This window comes from Nelumbo nucifera, chromosome 1, assembly GCF_055504915.1.
Source record: "Nelumbo nucifera cultivar China Antique chromosome 1, China Antique-T2T, whole genome shotgun sequence".
NCBI classification, from domain to species: domain Eukaryota; kingdom Viridiplantae; phylum Streptophyta; class Magnoliopsida; order Proteales; family Nelumbonaceae; genus Nelumbo; species Nelumbo nucifera.
This window is the reverse complement of record NC_142649.1, coordinates 126,722,355-126,744,593: the sequence shown is the minus strand read 5'-3', so window position 1 is coordinate 126,744,593 and position 22,239 is coordinate 126,722,355.

Here is a 22,239-nt window from a genome sequence, read left to right as displayed (position 1 = left end):
ATGAAATCTCCACGTAATAACAGAAGACAAAGTTGTAGTCAAATCTATCATCACCTATTTGTTAATGTAGGTGGTGATACAGCCTCCAATTAAGAACCTCCTGTCCTCGAATTCATCCACCTAATAACATTGGACAATTGTTAAATTGAATCCCCTTTTTTCTTCCGACGACTCTCTTCATCAAAATGCAAATTTGAACTCCAACTGTCCAATTTGTTTCCAGTTAATATGATTTATTAGAGAATTGTTCTATTTTCTTTATTGAAAGAAGAAAATGAGCAAGAAATACAACTTATGGGGTGGAGTCCGGATCTGCTACCAACATTTTGGTAGCAACTTCACTTGAGGTAGCCACACATCTCAAACATGCTTCATATATACTTTATTTGTATGTTGCCATTGATGGGGGTCATACTACGGGGAAGGCAATCAAGTTTGAGTTGAGCTCCCTAGGAATCCAAAGAGAAAACACTGACATATATGGCAGTGGCCAGGTCCTTGGCCTCACTAGCTAAGACAATGGTCCAACCACCAAGGGCCCCCCTCCGTAGAGGCCAGCCATTAATTTGGTTGTGTCTGCAGAATCACCTTCAACGACAAAGCAACATAAGCCAAGTTGTTTGGCTATTCGGAGGCCAGTAAGTAAGAAGGGCCAAAACCTCTGCCTTTATCGAGTATGGAAGCGATATAATGCCCATACCAATTACATGTTAATTCTATTGCTGGTAGCAGATTTGGAAGGTAGACGTCTGCCTTACTTCAAAGAGTACATTCACTTGTCTTTGTTTTAACAACAACGATGGAGCCTCACTCCATCCTCTGGGGTTTATCTAGTTCAACATCAAAAATCCCTTCATCTCAATTATTAATAATATATATATATAAACTAGCTAGCTCTAAATCTTCTTACCCTTTTGTTGATGAAAATCTGGTTTACATATCTACAAAATTTTTGCAAATATAAAGAGCGACATTGGTGGGTAAATGAGGAGAAAGGAATGAGAGTGCCCCCAAAGATGTAGGAGATATCATGCATTGAGATATAGGACTATCTCGTGCAGAATTGCATGCAAAATTGATAATAGCTAGAGTTGTGCATACGATCGACTAAAATTCAAACATAAAATTCCCCGTCCTTTCATTACTACCCTCGTTCAAGCTTCTTACATGGATCAATTGAACAGTAAGTTTGTGAGCTCGAACGGTTCATAAGATGCATGCACCTACGAATGAAAAATGAGCATGTCACCTTATTAACTTAACAGGAATTTAATGGAATTGCTCTATTATGGCTGGTCCAACCAGCCACTAAAAGACAAAAAAGTGAAAAACGACAACCTCCTCCATTTGAATTCCCCTCTCATCATCTTTTGGCATCAAATCACAGAAACCAAGTTGGGAGACCGATGGTCCGTGACCGGCGGGAAAATCATCATCTTCTTCTTCTCTTCCTATCACAGATGGAATGGAAGTGCAAGATATGTAGGTAGAAAAAGAAATATCTGAAAACAACGAAGAAGGCCAATATCAATCGGATCACTCGCTCTTGCATTGCCACCGACATATTAGCTGATTTCATGCACCGTGAGATCAATGTTTTCTGCTCTAGCATTCAGACTTTCAGGGTAATCTTTTGCTACCAACTTCTATGTGTCGGGATCAGATCGACTGTAATCCAAACTTCATGTAAATGTGCTACAGCCGATTGCTTCTTGGATTATTCAGTCCATAATTTCAAGTGTTTTAATGCTCTTGGAAAATCTATATGTACTTAGCGAGGATTTGGGAATTCTTTAAAGCTACTAGAAATGAGGTTTAACTGTGTAGTTTTGATTGCCCTATTTTTTTTTTCGCTCTTCAGGGAATAGGAGAAAGCAAGGGATGAATTTTCTCTCCTAATACCTCAAGTAAATTCGGCTTTATTCATGCTTTCCTTTTCTCCCCCTCAAATTTCAGAGCTCAGCCTACTTTAATGATCTTAATTTTGAAGGTTAGGCTTACTTTACTCCGACAGCAATTGGTAGCGATTGATTCTTCGCCGTCAGATCAGACAGAGGGTGTTGGGATTCTAGGACACGACCTTAAGATTCCAGAGGATTGTAGTCGATCAAAATGAGAAAAAGAAAGAGAAAATGGGAAAAAGAAGAAGGTGGAGCAGAAAGAGAAGAAGAAGAACTTATCGTCAGTCTTTGGTCGTCGATTGATGCCTCACGCTCAATGTCGATTGTTGTGGTGGTCAGTGGTCTAATTACAGTACGTTGAGACTTGAGAGACAGTGGGAGGGGAGTTCGAATCAGAAGTATTATTGGGTTTTATTGTTTTAATCGTCTTTTAGTGGTTGGTTCAACCAGTCAGACCCTTATTAACCGAGCAGCCCAATTAAAGTCCTGTTAACTTATCAAGTATATGCTTGGAATCGATGCTGCAGTGCTGTCGATGTATGGGTTGGAAGCACCGTTTTCTGAGAAAATAGTGTCTGTGTCTTTTTCTTGTTTGGAAACGTTGCTGCTGCTAGGTATGATATTTCCCAGAGAAACAATGCTTCATTAAACATTTTCAGCACTGGTACTTATTATCCAGTGCCATGTCATGTCCTTGTCACTACCACTTCATGTTCCTCTTGGCAGCAACGAGCTACAGCTCTACTCTAGGAAACATCAAATTTGACATTACTCCAAATCACACTTTCCTGAAACACCATTTTTTTTAATATAATATTGATATGTCACCGTTTTCTGGAACAACGGTATCGATGCCAAACAGACGCTAAAATGAAATATTCATTTTTCATTGGCGGGTGCACGAATCCTATGAACCTAAGGGTCCACAGGAAGTAATTAAAATGCAAGGTAACAGTCAACTTTGATATGTTGGTGGTGGAGAGATGAAATTAATTATGAGCACTCATATATCGTTAGAAAAGTAAACAAGTGGCAAGCTAAGAAATTAAGGACCATGTTGTGATGAAGAAATTGCATCTGTTAATCAAACATATGCGATGCTGACTAGTTGATATTTTGCACCATTTGTGAATTGGGAGACCATTTGTTTCTTCTTAGATTACGAAATCAAAAACTGGGCCCTTCAAAGATGCCATTAACAACGGCAATAAGAGAAGCCAGCTCAATCAACATAAAGCAAATTAGAAAAAGTAATTTAATAGTAAACATATATTATGAAACCCAAGATCTGATGTGTATTATTAGTGAAAAAGTGATTAATTGATGGTGCACTTAATTGGTATTGGGCCTCAACAATCAAGAGACCATCATCATCAGTTGCCTCTCAGTGCATCGATCAGATCAAAGATTGGATGTAAGAAAGATATTACCTGCAGATTTTAATGAACAATTAATTAAGCAATCCACCCAATCAACAGAATGAGGCAAATTTAATAGAAAACAAAAATTAAAAATTATGTGATGGTCATATATATAAGAGTAAGTAAAGAGCTTATTAAGTGCATTTCAAGAACAAACAACTATTAGATGAAACTTGCATAAACTCGTAAATTTATCTTACGAGTTTAATAAAGAATGTGATAAGACTATGATAAAATGAGCATCAAAAAACAAGGCATCAGCAAGAAAAAAAAAACAGTCGATTGCTTGATGTTAGGTGAGATAGAAGCCAAAATATATAGGTGTTGGAATGACAAAGAAAAACTATAGAATATTTAGATTGAGTTTGGATGGAGTAAAGAAGAGAGTAAGCAGGGGCAGTAGTGAAAGATAAGGTGACAGAGATATTAGACTGTAAGAGATGAAGAAAAAAAAAGAGAATAAAGAAAAAGGTGTAGGAGATGAAGAAAACGTATATGGAAGCTAGACTGTCAACTATGACATAAGATAAAAACCAAGAAATACCAGGCTTCTACCAAAGCAACGAAAAGTATACATACAGTATTGATAAAAATAAATAAAAATAATATGTTAGGAAGCCAATATTTAGAGCAAGGGTTTGACTATAATGCCAAAAAAATTTACAATCAGGTGGGTTTTTATCGTCAAATTCACAGGGGGGTTTTGATTGGTCACTAAAACCTTTACAGTATCACATTTTCCGGTATCATAGATTTTTCTTTTAGAGCAAAGATAAACAATATAGACAAAAATTACAATCTTATAAAAAAATACAGTCAAATATAAGATATTGTAGATCTTTGATTATTCTGTAAACGAATATATCATTTAATTAGAAATCAGCTGTTATTTCTGCCCATGCTTAAAGGTATCCTGTACTATTGAAAGGATGAGTTACAATTGATAACTACAGCAAAGGAGGAGAGTTCTACGAAATTCTTTCATACATCATCTGTGCAAAGTTATTTTCGGAATGCATTTTACCTTGTTTATTCTCAATCGTATCAAATTAAGAAATCTATTTGGATGATATAAAAGTTAGTTTGATTGCTAAGGATATAATTTATAGGCCCTGTTTGTTTTTCGGTAAGTTATTTTTTCCTATGAAACACTTATCCAAGTAAGTTCATTGACCCATGTTCTTTTATTTCCTGGGTAAATAAGGTAATGACCATTTTACCTATAAAAGTCCATTATTAAAAGGGAATTTTTAATCCTATTCAAGTGTTAGCAACTTTCTCTCTATGTGAGAAAATTTATCCACCTAAGAGATGGATCGGTAAGTGATACACAGGAAAATAAACTTTCTCTAATCCCCACATAAATCTGAAAAATGAACATGGGATTCTTAATCAATGAGAACCAAAATCCCATTGACCAACTTTCCCCCCTCTCAAAATTCAAAAAAAGAACACCCCCCTATTTGAATGAGAATAGCAAATTTTACGGGATAAGGGATATTCTGTGGACACAGGATTAAAACACCAAACCACTTTGAATCTTGTGTATTCTTCTGTTTCTAATTTTTTCTTTCATTTTGTTTTTCTTTTTTTTTTTTTTCTTGCAACAGTTCTACTATAATTTTAAACTTTCGTGTTAGGTTGAAAAACTTACATCTCCTAATACTTAGACCACAGTATTTCTTTCATGGCTAAGTTGGACAAGAATGAAGAATAGTTTTCATAGATAATTAAATTAGAAATCACTTACTAGACGTGGGTTGTGTTTGGTACTATATGAAGGGTTTTAGTTTGATTGTATTGTTGAGAAATATGTATCGTCACTTCAACTAAAACAAATGTTTGTATATTGGACTGATCATTTGAGCAATGACATTAGTAGTTAAAAATGGATTTTAAGATCGAAACAACTTTTTCATATTTTGAACCAACTTTAACATGGCTCCACTGTAGTATAACATGGCTCAATGATGAATGAAACCTGCAGCCTGGAAGACTTGTTATTTCAGGGACAACGACTACTCTCAGACATCTAATGAACCTTGTAGGGATGATCAGTCCCTTTTGTATCCCAACTTCATAGAAAACAAACAAAAGTTATGAGTTCTATACAGTACCCGCTTTTTGTCTTCTTATTATTCTAATGGGTAGTGAGTATGCCTTGATCCCACCTTCCTCCCGCAAAACCCTCTCTGACGAAAGAGAGCAGAGCATCAAGTATGTACTTTATTTTGTTTAACGCGGTTTCTTCTCTTCTACCTTGCACGTCTCTTGTATTCTGGCAAATTAACCATTTTCACATATATGAAGTATGCAAGTTGCTTCTGATTACCTTCTCAAACGTAACTCAACTCTAAGAGGTTTCTTTCTTTTTCATCAAAAGAATAAGTTGGTTAGCTTATGCAGAACTGCACTGTGGTTGTTAAGTGTGAATGTTCTCGTTGCACTATTCTTGGCGGTTGAAGGACGATAAATGAAAATTTGTTTTGGATGCTACCATCTTCTTTTAATTTTTCTTTTCTTTCTTTCCTGGTATTTGATCAAGGTTGAGCTTAAATCAGGAGGAGCAGACAGAGGTCCTTAAATCCGTGGCAATGCAACTACCGCGTGCAAGTCTGTGGCCAACCCATATCAGGGTATACCGCCCACAAGGGGTCGCCCCACAATGTCCAACAGCACATCCCTATCATGTATTGGGAACATAACATTATCAGTTCTGGTATTATTATCGGGAGATGTTCTTAATACATGGCAGGGATGTGCTGTGATACGTTGTGGGGCGGAGATGTGAACTCCCCATATCATTGATCTGTTAGATAGGTCAGCCTCAGCCATTATATATATTGTATCATGGAACTCTTCAATTTGAGCAGTGACAATGCTTCTACATGTTTGATTTAGGGCCAAAGCAAATCTAAAGTTTAATTGGAAAATGAATTTGATTGGACACAATTCTTCGGTTCTTTCTTGCGGATCCGGATGTAATAGGCACGTTAGGTAAGCATAATGAGTGAGCACCTAATAGTTGTGCGGCACCTGTTCCAGCTAATGTGCTTTTCATCTAAACGTTTATGTCTGTTAGACAGGAATTATCTATTATTCTTTTTACTGTTTATTGTCTTTTCCCTCCAAAGGCAAACCAGTGGCGGCCGCCTTGAGCTTCTCCCCAGTGATCCCTCTTCTCTCATCCTCTCCATCTCTTTCCCTCATTCTTTTCTTCCCTTATCTTTTCTATTTTTTTCTTTCCTTTTCCTCCTCCTCCCACGAGCCATAGTCGCAGTTCTCCATGTTCTTTATTCCCCATCGACAAGAATAGATGACTTACGGCGATGCAATCCTTCTCAGATTCCCATTAGATTTTAATAAAAACCCAACCTCTTCCGGTCCCATTTATTTCCCTAGTTTTCCTTCTTATCACCCCACTGTCGTTGCTCTGTCACTCTAATCATCAATCGAGCTCTTGCTCTGTGAGTTTTGTTGTTCGAACTGGTGACTATCCTGACCGAAATCCAAGAAAATCATCACTAGTCGAGCGCTAACAATCCCAGATTGGATCCAATTAAAAGTTTCTTGCAACATCGTTGCTCAAGCCAAAATTTTGATTCAGGTATGTCTCTTCTCCTCTATGATTTCCCCTTTTTCATTTTTTACTTATTAATTTTAAACGAACAAAAACATTTAGATGAAAAACATATTAGCTGGGACAGGTATCACATAGCTATTAGGTGCTCACTCATTATGCTTACCTAATGTGCTTACTACATCGGGACCCCTTGCTTGCAGAAAACAATTTTCATTTAAAATGAGAGCAATTGGGGCTGTTAGTGGATCGGATCTGGGTCACGACAAGGTGTTCCTACTCCCAAACCAATTATTAACCCGGACAAAATTACCGATTTAGAACTGTCCTGATTAATAATCAAGACAATTGGGTCTGACTTAGATAGACTCGATTGTACTGGCAATTATATGGTTTATTTAAATAATAACTTAAAATTTAAATTTTAACAATATAAACTTAATAAAAAAAGGATAATAAATTACTTATATGTTTAATAAATTAAACATTTTTAACTAATATTACCTTATATATAACTTATCAAATTTATCATTTTAAATATGAAATATAATAAAAATTATAAAAAATATATATTTAGTCCGTTCAGTTTAGTCAAACTGATCCATTTACAGACCTAAGAGCAATTTCCGAATTCACGTGAGGTCCACTGACCTTACCACGAGGAGCCTCTAATTTAGGTGCGATCATGGTCTGAGCCAGGCCCAGGCCATGCTCAGCACCTATGATATATATTATAAGGGTTATAGATCAGTTTGGCCGTAGGGATGTCAATGGGACTGGATTTGGTTCAATCCGACCCAGTCCAGTGTGAGTCAATTATAAACGGACCAGGTCCAATCCAATCGAATGAATGTTTTGAACCAATTTAGACTGATTCAATTCAAATCTGGACCATTCAATATGTTCAAATTCATTTTGATTTAGATTGGTTTCAACCCAAATCTGGTCTATTGACATATATATTCTTATCTTATATCAATGGACCAGATATTGGCTTAATCCAACCCAATCCAATATAAATTTGTTACGAACAGATCAGGTCCAATCCAAACTAATAAATATTTTGGACCGAATTGATCCAAAACAATGTCTTGTTGGTCTATCCAATCCATCCAAATTGATTTTGGCTGGATGGGGTCCAATCCAAAATCAGTCCATTGACACCCACAAGCTTGGGTTCTGAATCTGAAACATAAGCCCAGTCCAAAGCCTACAGAGGCCTAGGGCAAGCTGGGCCTGATTCCAAACCTATCAGTTTTATGGATAAAATCTTAAATATATAAAATATTTAAACTAACTCTAAGTTTTAGGAAATAGACTAAGATTATCCCTACAGTTTGCAAAATCCCTTTAAGAACCTTTAGGTTTTCCGACAATTGACTAACTCTACCTCATCATTGTAAATTTTTAAAAACCCAATTTTGCCCTTTAAAGGGTTATATTTCCAAATCCGGAAGCTAAAACATCCCAACAACCCATTTCTTTTCTTTCTTTTTTTTTTTTTTTTTTTTTTTTTGCATTTTCTTCTCAAAACGCACAGATAAGTTATTGTTGTAGCAGACATCACAAAAGGTGATCTCTTCTCTTCCATTGAATTCGGTCCCCTTGTTTTCATCGTGACCTGGTCCTCTCTATATATGGGTCCCGTTGGATCCTCTGTTTTCCATGTTGACATTGTAACTAGGCAGACAAACTTTATGATAATATCATAGGTGAAACATTTAACAGAGAAAATTAGGAAGAAAGAGAATGAGGAGGAACATGATTAAGACCATTCAGGAAAGAGGAGGGCACGGTAGATATTCATCTCTCTCTTCCTTTTTATTTTTTTCTCTTCTTTTTTGGGTCATTTACTAAAACATCCCTTATAGTTTCATGGATTTACTAAAACACATTTTCTCTAGTTTTATGTTTTACTAAAACACTCCCTATAATTTACTTAATCAACATTTCAATTGATACAATTGATAATGAAAAATGATAGTTTTCACCCTAATCCATTTGAATAAATTTAATCAACAGTAAAAAAAATGAAATTCCCATTTTTGCCCCAAGTAAGACACGAGCAATCACTCTGTTTGGCTTTATTTGACCAAATTTGTTTTTTATACGAAAATGTCTTAGGGTAATTTTGGAATAAAAAATCATGGGCCCATGTCCTTTGAACATTTTCCATTCAGTTCAGATGATCATGTTATTATATTCATATGGAAAATGGCAAAATAAACACTTCTTAGTAAAAGGTCAACCAAGTAATTAAATACATTGCATCCTATAGGGGGTGTTTTAATAAAATGAAAAATAGACAGTAGGTTTAAGTAAATCCATGAAAATATAAGAGGTATTCTAGTAAATGACCTTTATTTTATTTATTTTTTATTTTATTTTCCTCTTCCTCTTTCCCACTTTTCTTCTTCCGTGGCAACATGACAACGGCCAACGGGGAATGATGAGCTGAGACTCTTAGGTGAGGTGGGTTTGCTAATTATTTCTCCCATTGTGATTTTATCTATATTTTGATTGTTTGGTTATTAAAGTTCTTGTTTGAAAATTGTTGAATTTTGGCTGAAATATTATGTTGAGTTTGAGATGTATACATGTACGTACGGTGGAAGAGATAAGGGCCGGGGGACAAGTTCGGGGCCGGGCAAGGCAATGAAGAGGACAAGGTTATTGCTGAAGCATGTCAGTTCTTGGATTTGTTGGCACTGGCTTCAATCAGTGCAAGTCCATGCTCACACCCTTTAAACAGTCTCTTGCAATCTTTCATTGGGAATATCTTTTCATAAAATAAAGCACATATATATGAAAATATTCCCAATGCAACGTTGTAAAGACTGTTTCAAACGATCATTGCTCTGACCGAAGCCGAACTCATTGGCTTCACGACATGCTAGCTCCACAATATTTGGTTTTGCCGACTGTTGAGGGGCGTGTGCAGCGGCAACTCAGGCATAGAATGAAGACAATGGATTGATTGGACAGGGTAATGCCGGCATCTCAACCACTTTGTTTGAGTTGATTGGAAAATATGCTGACCAGGGTTTAATTTGTTGATAAAGAGAGGAGTGAAAAGAAGAATGTTTAATTTGGTTTTGCCCATGAGGAACATGGAAGCATGAAAACCTCCTCCGTCAGGAAACAATAGAGTGGCTGTGGGTGGATACATCTAATTGGATGAATACTATTTAGATTTGAAAATTTGAAGAGCAATGGTGGGCTTATTAACGATGGATGTTAATCATCAAAATATAAAGGGTAATTAAAGGGATTTTACAAACAAAAGAGGTGTTCAAGTCCATTTCCTAAAACTAAAAAGTAGTTTAAGAGATTTCCAGCCCCTAGGTATTTTATATTATATATGTCATATATATAATCTGTGTATAAAATTTATTTTATACATAGCATACTATATACAATAACCATTATAGGTGTCATCTTATTATATTTATATATAAAATATAACATAATAACATACTAAGACCGTCCCCGTTCCTCAGTTCGCACACTCGTATTAAGCCAATTCAGCAACCTCTATTTTCATTTCCTAATCAGCTATCTCAATATATTTTACTTAAAATCTCTCTCTCTCTCTCTCTCTCATTCACGTTTCTCACTCTCTCTGCCCAAATAACTACTCTCCTTAATTAGTTCAACTCCTCTCTCTCTCTCTCTACCCAAATAACTATTCTACTTAATTAGCTCAACTCATCTCTCTCTCTCTCTCTCTCTCTCTCTCCCTAAGAGCATTCCTTTCCTATTGAAAAGTCTCCTTAATAAAAACATATTAAACTCATCTCTCTCTCTCTCTCTCTCTCTCTCCCTAAGACCACACTCCTAATTTAGGTGCCATTTGGCAAGTCTTTTTAGAAAGATCTTCTAGTAATTCAGATGGCCAAAAAACATATTAAACTTTTGGGGTCTTGTTTTTAAAGACAAAGATTGTTGGCAAGCGGCTCAGTCTATTGGGCTTTTAAAAATGCATTTAGAGGTTATCTATCATGTAGAAAGGCTAGAAAGCTTCATTTGAAGCTTCTCAAAATTTGGTGTGCTTTCATTCTTTTCAGTCCGCACACACCTCTTCTCATCTTTCCAGCTTTTGGTTACCAAATGGAAAAAGACTGATTTTTGGTATTTTGAGCTTGCTAAAGTCCAAAAAACCAAATGGAAAGACCTGCCAAACGCCGCCTTATTGTTCTTAAAACTCTCCTAAACTCCTAATTCCTAAAACCTCTCCTCATTCCTAAAATATTGCTCATGACCAACTTTTTTTATTCTCTTAACTAATCCCCACTTCTAACTAAGACACGTCTTTCTCTCTCTCCCTCTCTCTCTCTCTCTTAACTTTTTTATATTACCTATTGTTTATAATTAAGAATTATAAAATTTATTAATTTGTAATTGAGAATTATTAACTATAATTGTAAATTTATTAATATTTTTAAATATTATTTATAAAATTTAAAAATAATTATTAACTACTTTTGTGAAAAAATAAAAAATACATTAAAATATTAGTATTCTTAATATTTAATATTACTATTAGTAACTATAAATTAAAATGTGCTATTAATTACTAGGGGGACCTTACGATGCACGAGTTTTGTTAAAAGAATTTGAGGCAAAAAGTGCTAGGGGTGTACCTTGGGTTGGGTGGGCCTAGCTCAAGCCCGATCCAGTTCAACCCAAGCTTTTGCACAAGTTGGTCTTGAGTTTTTGAACTTCAAACTGGGCTTAGGCCAAAAAACTTAAGGCTAACCTAAACTCAAGTTGGGTTTGGATTGAGGCCTCGGGTAGTTTAATCTTGACCCAATCCAATTTTATCAATATGTTTTACCTAGCAGTTAAGCTACAAAGGTCAATACGTCCATGCCCAAGTCCAGTGCAAGATGTTAGGTTAAGCTTAGGTTGCACCTAAGTTGGTAAATTCGGGCCTAGGTTAGTAAATTATCATTAATTATTGTCATTCTATTTTTGTTATATATTAGTAAATTGTTATTATTTTATTGAAAATTACTAGTAATTTCTCTTACCAACCTAGGCCTAACCCGAGCTTTAACACAACATCTTGAGTTGGGCTTGGGATTGGATGGGTTGAGATTTCTAGCCCAATTTCTAGGTAGAATATATTGATAATATGTAGATATGTATATCGTAAAATGTTGGGTGGCCTCAAATTGGTCGAATCGCTACCCAAGCCCAACCTGAATTTTGGTTAGGCTTGAGCTTTTGGCTTAAGCCCATCTTGAAGTTCAAAACTCAAGCCTAACCTATGCAAAATCTTTGGTTGAATTGGATTAGGCTTGGATTAAGCCTACTCAAGCTGCACCCCTAACTCCTTTTGCCGCGAGTTTTTTTAAAAAAGCCTATGCATTGCACGGGTCCCCACTAGTATATGTACATCAAGTTGATCCACGTCACCTTGCTTCTCCTTGCTCCATTACCCTAGCCTTGCATTCTCCTTGACTCTCTCTCCTCTCTCCCTTCCCACCACTCCCAATTGGCCATCTCAGCACCCTCTCTCTTCATTCCTCTCCCTTCCCATTGGGTTTTCTCTCTCTCTACCCCACAACTCACGTCTCTCACTTTCTATAACATCCTAAATTCTCTCTTAAATTAACTCAACATATGTTTTATCTCTCTTTCACTTCTATCTCTAATTCCCCTCTATTCTCTCCACTTTCCCATAAAAATAGGACCATAATTTATTTAGATTTGGTTTTCCAAATCAAACAAAATTTATATCTATAGACTTGATTTCAAGCAAAGTGAGGGGAATAAGGGGAATTCGATGCTTCTCACATTTTCATGACATCTTCCATTATTGTTGAATAATATATTCTTAAATAATGATCTATTGTTAAATAATCCATTAGTTATGAAAATGATTAAATAATTTTGGAAAATATTCTACCAAAAATTATGAAATAATTATTTCAGAAATAATCCATTATTTAACAAATATTAAATAATTTAATAATCTACCAAAAATTAATAAAAAATCCATAATTTAATTATTTTTGGTTATTAATAAATGTTCAAAATTTCAACACTTTAGTGCGATTTACATTAATCATTGTAATTAAATAAATTTTCATTAAATTTTACAATAATAATTTATCAATTAAAGATATTAATAATTAATGTAATTCACTAATTTCTATCAAATCAATAATTATATTTAAAATTATCAAATAATTTAGGGAAACTCTTTAACTAATATTCCATAATTATTTTTTTAAATAAGTAATTAAAAAATTATGAAATTAATATATGAAAAAAATAATCTCCAAAACTATTTAAAAAGTAATACATTATTATTATTCAACTAAATAATTATTAAAAATTTTGAAAATTTAAATTAGGAAATTAGTCTATCAGAAATTGTTTCATAATTATTTAAATAACAATCCATTATTATATTTTCAATAAATAATTTCAAAAAAATAATCTATCATAACTATTTAAATAGTTGACTTCGATCATACCTAGTTTTGCATTAATTAACAACGAATGGTTTACTTTTCATTAAAAGTAATGTAATTTACCTTAATTACATTTACTTTGATTAATAGTAAATAATTTAGTCATAAAAGTAAATAATTTACATTATCTTATTGTTATTGTAAATAATTAATTTATTATACATTACTACTAATAAATAGCAACTTCAATAATTTTTTTGAAACTATCATAAAATATTGTAATTTATTATTATTTAATTTACTAATAGTTAATTAATTATAGAAAATTATTAGAATTGTAGGGATGGAAATTTTCCCAATAAAACTGGGGCCCTACCCTACCCCACCTTGAATGGGGCAAGTTTTCTCAAATCTTAAACAGGGACAGGGTAGAGGATGGGGATAGGGAAATATTTTTGCCCCAAATTAGGGATTGGTGTGTCCGGAAGTGTGTCATTAACCACTTCGGAACACTAGTTTCCATATTTAAAAATTTTTCGATTGTCAAAATAACTACAAAGCGCAGTTAGTGGTGAGAAAGGGGTCGTATCCATAGGGAAGCGAGGGAAAAATTGTTACGTACTTCAATCCGGACAAAATAACAAGATTTGAAATTGCAAAAACACAAAATTTAATTAACTGAACTGGAATCCAATAAAATAAAATTCTAACAATACTGAAAGTAAAAATTGTAAAAAAATAAATAAATAAATCTGCAATACAGTCAGACGTAGTAGTCTCCAGATCTATCCTTTGACCCTCGAACTCCTCGAGCTAGGCCTTTCGTCTTACCTAGCCAACTTTCAGATCTAAAGAAAGGAAGACAAAAATTAAATATGGGTGCCCTAGGGTTGTGAATGGAGGGTTAGGATTGTTCTAAGGTGATTCAAAGGCCGAGAAGAGAAGGAGAGGGCGCCCAATATTATATAGGGCTTTGATTTGGGCGCCCATAATGGAGGGAGCAGATTTGGGTGCCTAGAGCTGGAGAAATGTGATTGGTTGGTGTGATGTGGCGCCCTAAGGTGATTGGTTGAGGTTTAAGGAGTGAGGTTTAAGGCTAGGATGCTGTCTAGGGAGAAATCTAAGGGAATGAGGGACTGCTAAGGCTTGGATGGTTGAGATTAGAGAGAGGTTGCAGTGAAAGGTGGGGATTTGCAGACCTGGGGGCGGCTAGGAGATAAAGAGATGAGTGGGAGACGCCTAGGGTTTCAAAGAAAGAGTTATTTCACAAGAAAGGCACCTATCTAGGTTTAGCAGAAGGGAGGCTCCCTCCTGTGCTCAGTTTTTCATAGAAACACCCCCTCTCTCAGCTAAAATTCTCACCAACTTCCCAAAATCTGCAAAAAGCTCTATAATTTTCCCAGTTTTTTACCAAGAATTTGCATAGGAACCCTTAGAAGTCACAATATTGAATTTAACCGAAAAAATGGTACATATTAGCTAGTCTAAGGTCTAAAATACCCTTGAAATGATACCCTTAAGGCATCAAAATACAGAGTTATCACACCCCCAACTCCCCAACTTAACCATTGCTAGTCCCTTAGCAATGCTGACTTAAAATTACACTGAGTAAAGAGATCATTCGCATTGCAAGATCATCCCAAACAAAATTAGCCAAGTATCCTGATTCCAGAATTCTCAAACTTTGTATAGATCAGTATTGGGTTTAAGGGGTAAAACCATATTGCTTTGAAGATTACAAAAACTTGGCTTAAAAATCTTATATACCCTTCCATTTGCAGACTGGCTCGATAAGCTGAGATTGCTTTTTAAAATCAGGCGGGTATTCTTCTTATCATTTTTGACAATGGATTTCTATCCTGGAACTTGATATGCACATATATTTTTATTGCTACCTTCCACCATTTGATGCAAATCTCGACACTTGCCTTAATGAAGAAACCCGATTACTAATTGTTAAGTGATTGTCTTTGGCGTTCCCTTTTATGTTTGACGTGAATCTCGACACTTAACTTAGGTGAAGAGACCCGGTTACTAAGTCCAGGGTGTCCATTGACATTTCGTTTTTTTGGAAACACTGTTCAAGGTAGTCCATTGTCTCTAATGACTTGAAGAACTTTTGTCAAATTTCTCAATCTTTCTCTTCTTATCCTACCAAGGGCAAACTTGGGTGTATTTTCCAATTTCTAAACGATTTCGATAATATTCAAATAAGACCAATTTTGACTCCTATCACTTTCTACCAATTTCTATAAAATTCGATATTCTTCTATCAGTTTCCTCAACTTTTTCTGTTTGGTAATCTCTTTTAATGGAAAAACTTAAAAATTTCTCAGTAAAAGTTTTAGGTATGCATTTATAAAGGCTTAGCTCTTATTATTATTATTATTATTTTCAATTTTTCTCTCTCTTTCCTCACCCCCCCAACTTAAGTGCCATTGTCCCTAATGGCATGATTAGAATGTTGCAAAGGGGACTTGGGCCAAAGGGAACAATTAAGAGGTCTTTTCCAAGGGGTTCAAGGTCTGCCAACTGGTCTCAAATCAAGAAAAAAAAACAAAAACTCTAATTCTAAAAACAAAAAAAAAAAACTGAAAACTACATTGAATTGCCTCCCAATCAGCGCTAACCAAAGGGTAGATAGGGCATCTACAAGGTCGTCCAATATGTCTACCTTGAACTCATCTTCCCCTAGGTTTGGATACTTATGGCACTAAATACATTTAATCGGACTTTCTACTCCCCAAATGAAATGTCCATTTCTCCCGATTTACAGTTGATGTTTACATTGGCAATTGCTAAAAACGGATGTCCTAAGATTATCAGGTTATGGTTCAATTCCTCGGTTGGGGTCATGTCTAGGACGACAAAATCCATTGGGAAGTAACAATTCTCTACTCTGACAATGGCATCCTGAACCTTACATAAATAATAAAGGGGAGCATATTTACACTGGCCCCAAGATCCAATAGGGCTCGATCGAAAGTGATTCCAAAGATTACACAACTTATTAGAGGATCACCAAGGACTTTCATTTTTCGGGGGAGTTGATTTAGGAGAACCGCACTAACATTTTCCGAGAGCATCACTTTTTGTAGGGCCAATCATGGCTCCCTCTTTTGAGTACACAACTCTTTTAAGAACTTGGCATAGGCCAGGACATGTTGGATCGCATCGAGAAGAGGGATGTTAATATGGACTTGTTTGAATAACTCTTTGATATCCTTGTTGCGAGTCTCTTTCGTCTTTCGCAATGGCCCTGTTAGACAGTTATGCCCTTAGCTCTAATCAGATTGATGTACCTTTTTGACATTTATTGTAAATGAATAAAGTACATAATTGACTCATGTCATTGGTGGTGTGTTTCTGTGTAATACTCTTAAACTGGACACTTATGAGACTCATATTAGATTAAAATTTTCACAGCCGTTGGATAGATCTAGGGAGATTTATCCTGCCAAGGCTGATACTGATGTACCGCCAAGTTGGTTGGGCTGACTTGTCTCAACTGCTAGGGTGAGACCGGAGGTACATGTAGTGTAGGTTTTCTTGAAACCTTGAACCGAACCAAAATTCCAGTATTGCCCTGGACCTTGGAGATAGATGGGCAAAACTGGAATGTTACACCTGACCCCTAAACTCGATTATGATACTGCACTAGGTGTCGAATTGGGCTATCTTTGACATGCCAATCAGTGAGATCCTTAGAGGGGGTCAAAACCTAGGTATGTTGGGACAGTCCGAGAATTCATCTAAGTGGGTGATCACAGTGATAGGATCAGCCCCTTTGTCGGACAAAGTGAATGATCAGGGATGCACTCTCTCTAATGGAAACCTAAACTGCCGGCAGTTGATTTCAACCGTTGAAATTTGTTTTTGCAAAATATATTTATATAAAGATATACATATATATTATGGTTTCAAAATGTTTGCAAAAGGTTTTAATTCTCGGTTCTTGCTGCCCCTACCTAGTTCGATCTCCACCTGTGGGAATGATCAAGAATCGTTCTTGATATTGCTTCTTGGTAGAAGAGGCAATCTGAAATCGTGTTCATCAACCCTCTACTACATTCTTGTTGAAGAATTCGGTTCTTGCTGAAGAGTTGTTCTGCTGATTCTACTTCACCACACACTTCAGTGGAAGTAGTCTTTGGTCTTCTCCTTCGACAAAACACCTTCATTGGGAGTTACTGTTACTCTGTATCAGGCATATCCCTCTCCTCCCATTTTGGTTTCAGATCTGGTCCGGTTTGTTTCAAGATTGATCCTTAAAAATGCAGTTTTCTAAATTAGGGAATGTGATTCCCAAATGGGAGAGAGAGAAATTTTTGAAATTTCGCCCAACCTTCCTATAGGATTCGGCCATCCATATGATGGATCTCTCATCCCTTCAGTGGTATCAGAGCTAGGTTCAAATCTTGAACCGAATTAAACTAGATATGGATCTACGCAAATGGGCAGAAGGCATTCTACCCGATTTGCGCAGTTAACATTTTTTTGGGAAATTGGTTCCCAGTTTTGGGTGATTGATCTAAAATTAAATCTTTATTAATATGATTAGTATTTGAACTGTTCTATATATTTTTCTTGATTTTTGGGTTGTTTGTATGGTGGAGATCAAATTCATGGCGCAAGAAATCTGTGCACCTGCTATTCTATTCATTCTTGGTCTATAATTAATTATTTTTAATTTTTAGACGGAATGTATAGGAATTTAAATCTGATGTAATATTAATATAAAATAGGTTTTCTATTTTATTTCATTCGAATATGAAGCAAAAAGCATAGAGGAGAAATTTTCGCAGATTTGGGTTCATCCATCTGCGATTTGTAGTTTTGGAAACTATATACTGTGATCTAATGTTTGTTTTGTAGGGTAGCAGTCTTACGAACAACCCTCCTACTGATTCTTGATTGTCTTGTATCAGTTATTTAATTTCAGCATCTTCTTGAATTGAATCTTCAATTAAACATCAAACCCTAGACCCATTCGATCCAGATTGAACCAAATTGGTTAGACCGAATCTGTGGTTCGATGAGGGCTGTTTTCTGGCCTAAAATTTTCTATATGGGTCGAGGAGTTGATGATTAATTGCAAGATGCAATTCAGCCCACATCTATAAAACTCAGTTTTAATCTGTTAAAACTGCTTTAGTCAAATTCAGCATAGATCCTCTATGGGACGAACTGCTCTTTGCAATTTAGTCCATATACCTAGATAATATTATTTAATAATGTTATGGGCTTTAAATGAGCTTTACATATGAGTTTTATAGTTATTTAATTGATTGGATCAATTATGGATTTCATGTATGTGATGTATAGATGTGTGATGTGCTACGTCCATGGGCCATAAGTACTTGGCTCATGCTGATTCGATAGTGGCTCTTGCGCACACCATGGCTGAATGCACATCATTTCTATGGTGTCCTTAAGATCATTGGATGATCTCCCAACATGGTGGGCCCCACACCAGCTTCCTCCCAAAGAGGAACCGTGCGGAACCCTAGCCATTAAGTTTCAATCAGATTGATGTACACTATGTCATTTATTGTAAATGAATGAAGTGCATAATTGATTCATGTGATTTGGTGTGTTTCTGTGTAATACCCATAGATTGGATACTTATAAGACTCATGTTAGTTTAAAATCTTCACAGTCGTTAGATAAATCTGGAGAGATTTATCCTACGAAGGCTGACACTGATGTGCCGCCAAGTTGGTTGGAGTGGCTTGTCTTAGCTACTAGGGTGAGACCTGAGGTGCATGTAGTGTGGGTTTTCTTGAAACCCTAAACCAGACCAAATTCCAGTATTGCCCTGAACCTTGGAAATAGATGGGCAAAACTGGAATGTTACACCTGACCCCTATACTCGATTATGGTACTGCACTAGGTGTCGGATTGGGCTGTCTTTGATATGCCAATCAGTGAGATCCATGCCAATCCGATACCTAGTGTAGTACCATAATCGAGTATAGGGGTCAGGTGTAACATTCCAGTTTTGCCCATCTATCTCCAAGGTTCAGGGCAATACTGGAATTTGGTCCAGTTTAGGGTTTCTAGAAAACCCACACTGCATGCACCTCAGGTCTCACCCTAGTAGCTGAGACAAGCCACCCCAACCAACTTGGCGGCACATCAGCGTCAACCTTCGTAGGATAAATCTCCCTAGATTTATCCAACGGCTGTGAGGATTCTAAACTAATACGAGTCTTATAAGTATCCAGTCTATGGGTATTACATAGAAACACACCAAATCACATTAATCAATCATGCACTTTATTCATTTACAATAAATGACATAACGTACACCAATCTGATTGGAGCTAAGGTCATACACTATCTAACAACTCCCACTTACACTTAGGTCCAATCGGGTACAAGCCGGAGTCCCATACTTTCCACGTGTTTCTCAAACACTTTTTGTGTCAGTGGCTTAGTTAATGGGTCTACTACATTTTCCATTGATGTTACCTTCTGAATCAAGACGTCCCCTCTTTCAACTATTTCCCGCAGTACATGGTACTTCCTTTCGATGTGCTTCAACTTCGAGTGGGCTCGTGACTCCTTAGCCTGAGCAATGGCTCCATTGTTATCACACAACAGTGGAATGCGTGATGTGCTAGATGGAACTACTCCTAATTTCTAAGTGAACTTCTTCATCCATATGGCTTTCTTTGCAACTTCACTTGCGGCAATGTACTCGGCCTCGGTTATGGAATTTGCTATGGACCCCTGTTTGCTTCTTTTCCAGCTAACAGCACACGATCCTATCGTGAAGATATAACCAGATGTACACTTTCTATCATCTAGATCTGACTGGAAATCGGCATCAATATACCCCTGGATCTGTAGTGAACTACCATCGAATACCAGACAAAACTCTTTTGTCCTTCGAAGGTATTTTAGTATATTTTTCACAGTGGTCCAATGCTCCCGCCCTAGGTTAGATTAGTATCTTTTTACCACACTCACTGCTTGAGCAATGTCAGGACGAGTGTACAACATGGCACACATAATACTCCCTATGGTTGAGGCATAGGGAAATTATTTCATGTCGTCAATATTTTCAGGAGTCTTGGGAGACATGCCCTTGGAGAGAGTGACTTCGTGTCTGAAAGGAACATTTCCTTTCTTTATGTTCTTCATACAGTATCTTTTGACAATCTTGTCAATGTAAGCATATTAGGATAATCTTATTATCCTTTTTGATCTATCTCTATAGAGTCGAAGACCAATATGTAGGAGGCTTCTCCAAGATCTTTCATGGAGAATTATTGTGAAAGCATGGCTTTCACAAATAGTTAACATTTCTACATCATTCCCAATGAGTAGAATGTCATCTACATATAGAACTAAGAACGTAACCTTATCTCCCACTGTCTTCCTATAAACACAAGTCTCATCCGGATTTTGCTCAAAGTCAAACTGTTTGACGGTAGAGTCAAGCCAGAAGTTCCAACTCCTAGAAGCTTGTTTAAGGCCATATATGGATCGGTTGAGTTTACATACCATGTGTTCTTAACCTGCAGTTATGAAACCTTGCAGTTGCTGCATATAGATATCTTCAGTAAGATCTTCATTTAGGAACACAATTTTGACATCCATTTACCAAATGTCGTAGTCATGGTATACTGCTATAGCTAGCAGGATCCTAATGGATTTAAGCATGGCCACGGGCGAAAAGGTTTCCATAATCGATTCCCTCTTTCTGAGTGTACCCTTTCACCACAAGACGAGCCTTATAGGTCTCAACCTTACCATTGGGGACATTCTTCCTCTTATAGATCCATTTGCAACCAATTGCTTTTACCCCTGGGGGCGGATCTACTAGAGTCCAAACTTCATTGGTCTCCATTGATCCAATCTCAGCTCTCATGGCATCTACCCACTTTAAGGAATCTATGTCTAACATAGCTTCTAAATAAGTCATGGGATCCTCCTCACCGGTCGTGGCTTCCACCAAGTAATTTTCTTCGTCATAGCTGTAACGAACTAGAGGTCTGGAAACCCGGGTAGATCTTCTAGGTTGGTTATTTTCTAGAGCTGGTGGGACATCTCCCACTACCCCTGGGCTCTCCTCATCGCGAACAACTTCCTGATAATGATTATCTAGGATGTAATCTTGCCCTAGGAAGTGGACATTTTGATTGCAAAACACCTTTTGCTCTTTTGGATCATAGAATAAGTAACCTACAGAGCCTTTGGGGTAACCAACAAATAGGCTACGACTGGTCTTAGATTCCAATCTGTCTGCACTAGTTCTTTTAACATGTGCTGGACAACCCCAAATCTTCAAGTGTCTTACACTTGTCTCTTACTGGTCCATAGCTCATTTGGAGTCTTAGGAACGGATTTGGTTGGAACCCGATTCAACATGTTAATTGCAGTCTCTAATGTGAAACCCCAAAAGGATGTGGGTAACTCTAAGTGGACGAGAAGTGAACGGACCATATATAATAGAGTTTGATTTCTCCTTTCTGACACACCGTTTAATTGTGGTGTAGCAGGAGGAGCCAGTTGTGATACAACCCCATTTTCCTTTATGTAGTCCCTGAATTCGTCAAAGAGATACTCGCCGCCTCGATGTGATCGAAGGGTCTTAATTTCTCTCCCTAACTGTTTCTCGACCTCTTGTTTGAACTCTTTGAACTTTTCAAATGATTCAAACTTATGTCTCATTAGGTACACAACCATACTGTGAAAAAACATTGGTAAATGTTATAAAATAAATGTGTTGGTTACGGGTCCTAACATTTAAGGGACCACATACATCAGTATGTATCAGGTCAAGTGTGTCTGTAGATCTATCAAACTTTCCCGTAAATAGCCGCTTTGTAATCTTACCTTGAAGGCAAGGTTCACAGGTTGGAAGATCTTCTACAATTAGAAAATCCAAAGGACCATCCTTT